General features: G+C 47.9%; 1 non-coding gene across 1 annotated transcript; it reads right to left on the reverse strand.

Annotated features, from left to right (window-relative positions):
- Nucleotides 1-809: 809 nt before the first annotated feature.
- On the reverse strand, nucleotides 810-1,026 carry LOC112616890. The gene has a single exon (XR_003117820.1). It is a non-coding gene; the product is annotated as a small nucleolar RNA U3 (small nucleolar RNA).
- Between the last annotated feature and the right edge of the window lie 2,282 nt (nucleotides 1,027-3,308).

The raw sequence follows: 3,308 nt of genomic DNA on the forward strand, positions 1-3,308 counted from the left end.
CTCGTGATCCGCCCGTCTCGGCCTCCCAAAGTGCTGGGATTACAGGCGTGAGCCACCACGCCCGGCTGTAACTCTCTTTAAAGAGAGCCAACTACACTGTTGGCTGTATCGCATTGCTGAAAACACAGGAACAGCAGATGTTTCGAATTAGGGAAACTCAGACTCCTACTACTATCAAATGCTACCGATTCCAAAAGTGGTAAGTTAAAAAAAAACAAAAAAACAAAAAACGGGAGCACGTCGGGCACGGTGGCTCATGCCTGTAATCCCAGCACTCTCGGAGGCCGAGGCGGGAGGATCACGATGTCAGGAGTTGGAGACCAGTTTGGCCAATAAGTGAAATCCCGTCTCTACTAAAAATACAAAAAATTAGCCGGGTGTGGTGGTGCGCGCCTGTAATCCCAGCTACTCAGGAGGCTGAGGTAGGAAACTCGCCTTGAAACCGGGAGGCAGAAGTTGCAGTGAGCCGAGATCGCACCACTGCACTTGAAGCCTGAACGCCACAGCGAGACTCCGTCCAGGGTTGGTGGCAGAGAAGAAAAAGTTCAACTTGAAAAAAAAAAAAAAAAAAAAGCGAGGGCAGAGGAGGTAGCGGGCGGGAAGAAACGAAAACATAGGTAGAACATACCACAGCATCACCTCTGTCAAGATTAAGATTGAAAAATCACCGAGACGAAACACCAGGTTTACCAACGCCAAAAAAAAAGAAAGCACAGAACTTGCCCATAGATGAAATGAGCTCATTAATGAGGTGAAAGAAACCAACAGCTACTAAATCATTATCTGTCGTCAGACCATTAAGAAAGGAAACCGCTCAGACGGCGTCCTCTCCCTTTTGCTCTCCAAAGTGGAGAGAAGAACGATCATCAACCGCAGACAGCTGTCGCACCGAAGCCACGCCAAAAAACCGCTTCGCAGTCAGAACAGAACACTACGCCTCTTCCTCCCGGTTTTCCGCTGCTCTACATATTGAGAGAAACTTCTGTAATAATAAACTATAGAAATGATCCCTGGAACTCCAGTCTTAAGCTTTTACGCCCAGCCTCTGCTGGGTCCACATCCGCCACACACTTTGAACTGATGGCGAGATACTTTCGCTATTTCCGATTCCATTAGGAAATAAATAGGAAAATCGTTTGGCAGTAACATCTTTTCCAATATCATGACTTAACGACATCATATTAACGTTTCAGGTGGAAACGTAATTTTAAAAAACTTTTAAAAGTTAAATTAACGTTTTAGGTGGAAACGTAATTTTTAAAACTTGTTTTAAAAATGTATTTAGGCCGGGCGCGGTGGCTCAAGCCTGTAATCCCAGCACTTTGGGAGGCCGAGGCGGGTGGATCACGAGGTCAGGAGATCGAGACCATCCTGGCTAACATGGTGAAACCCCGTCTCTACTAAAAATACAAAAAACTAGCCGGGCGTGGTGGCGGGCGCCTGTAGTCCCAGCTTCTCGGAGGCTGAGGCGGGAGAATGGCGTGAACCCGGGAGGCGGAGCTTGCAGTGAGCCGAGATCACGCCACTGCACTCCAGCCTGGGCAACACAGCGAGACTCTGTCTCAAAAAATAAAAATAAAAAAAAATAAATAAAAATGTATTTAAATTAAACTAATTGATTTAATTTAAGGAATGCTTAATTAGCATAATACTGAATGACAGCCAATCACAACCTGAACTTTTAAAGTGGGACATGTTTGTTCCTGGTGTGCTGCGCCCGCCTGTAATCCGGTAATCCCAGCGTTCTGGGCTCCCACGCCCAGGCCCAGGCGGGAGGATCCTTTGTTCTATGAATTGGAGACCAGCCCAGGCAACATAGCGGAATCCGGTCCCTACCAAGGGGAAAACAAAAATAATAATAAAAGTAAAAATCAGGCTGGGCGCGGTGGCTCATGCCTGTCATCCCAGCACTTTGGAAGGCCAAGGCGGGCGGATTACCTGAGGTCGGGAGTTCCACCAGCCCAACGTGGAGAAACACCGTCTCTGCTAAAAATACAAAATTAGCTGGGCGTTGGTGGTGCATGTTTGTAATCTCAGCTACTTAGGATGCTGAGGCAGGAGAATCGCTTGAAGCCAGGAGGCAGAGGTTGCCGTGAGCCGAGACTGCGCCATTGCACTCCAGTCTGGGCAATAAGAGCAAAACTCTACCTCAAAAACTAAATAAATGAAATGAAATGAAATAAATTAAAAATGAGCTGGGTGTGGTGGCACCGCCTATAGACCCAGCTACTCTGGAAGCTGAAGCGGGATGATCGCTTGCGCCAGGGAAGCTGGTTGAGTTGGAAGCTGCAGTGAGCTTTGATTGCTCCACTGCACCTGAGCCTGGGAGACAGAGTGAGATCTTGACTCTTAAAAACAATTTTTTTTGGCCGGGCGCGGTGGCTCAAGCCTGTAATCCCAGCACTTTGGGAGGCCGAGATGGGTCGATCACGAGGTCAGGAGATCGAGACCATCCTGGCTAACCCGGTGAAACCCCATCTCTACTAAAAAATACAGAAAACTAGCCGGGCGAGGTGGCGGGCGCCTGTAGTCCCAGCTACTCGGGAGGCTGAGGCAGGAGAATGGCGTGAACCCGGGAGGCGGAGCTTGCAGTGAGCCGAGATCCGGCCACAGCACTCCAGCCTGGGCGACAGAGCGAGACTCCGTCTCAAAACAAAAAAACAAAAAAAAAAACAAAACAATTTTTTTTAGGGGGGATGGTATAAAATAGACGTAAAACGTACCATCCTAACCATTTCTCACACATACAATTCAGGGGCATTAAGTACATTCATGTAGCCATTGGCATGTAACCATCGCCATTATTTATCTCCAGAACTTTCTCGACATCCCAAACTGAAACTCTACCCAAAAAACAAACTTCCCTTTCCTCCCTCTGCCCAGACCCTTGTAAGCACTCTTCTACTTTCCGTCTCTATGAATTTGATTCTTGTAGGTACCTCTGTAAGTGGAAATATGCAATATTGTCTTTTTGTGTCTGGCTTATTTCACTTATATTTGTTTTCAAGGTTCATTCACGTTGTAACATGTTGCAGAATGTCACTCCTTTTTCAGGCTGGAGTGCAATGATGCATGACGTGACGGCTCACTGCAGCCTTGATCTCCAGGGCTCAGGTGATCCTCCCACGTCAGCCTCCTGAGTAGCTGGGATTACAGGCACATGCCATCACCCTCGGCTAATTTTTGTATTTTCTGTAGGGAGGGGGTTTCACCACATTGCCCAGGATGGTCTTGAACTCCTGGGCTCAAGGGATCCACCCGCCTAGGCCTCTCAAAGTGTGGGACTACAGGTGTGAGCTACCATGCCC

This window comes from Theropithecus gelada, unplaced genomic scaffold, assembly GCF_003255815.1.
Source record: "Theropithecus gelada isolate Dixy unplaced genomic scaffold, Tgel_1.0 HiC_scaffold_1242, whole genome shotgun sequence".
NCBI lineage: Eukaryota > Metazoa > Chordata > Mammalia > Primates > Cercopithecidae > Theropithecus > Theropithecus gelada.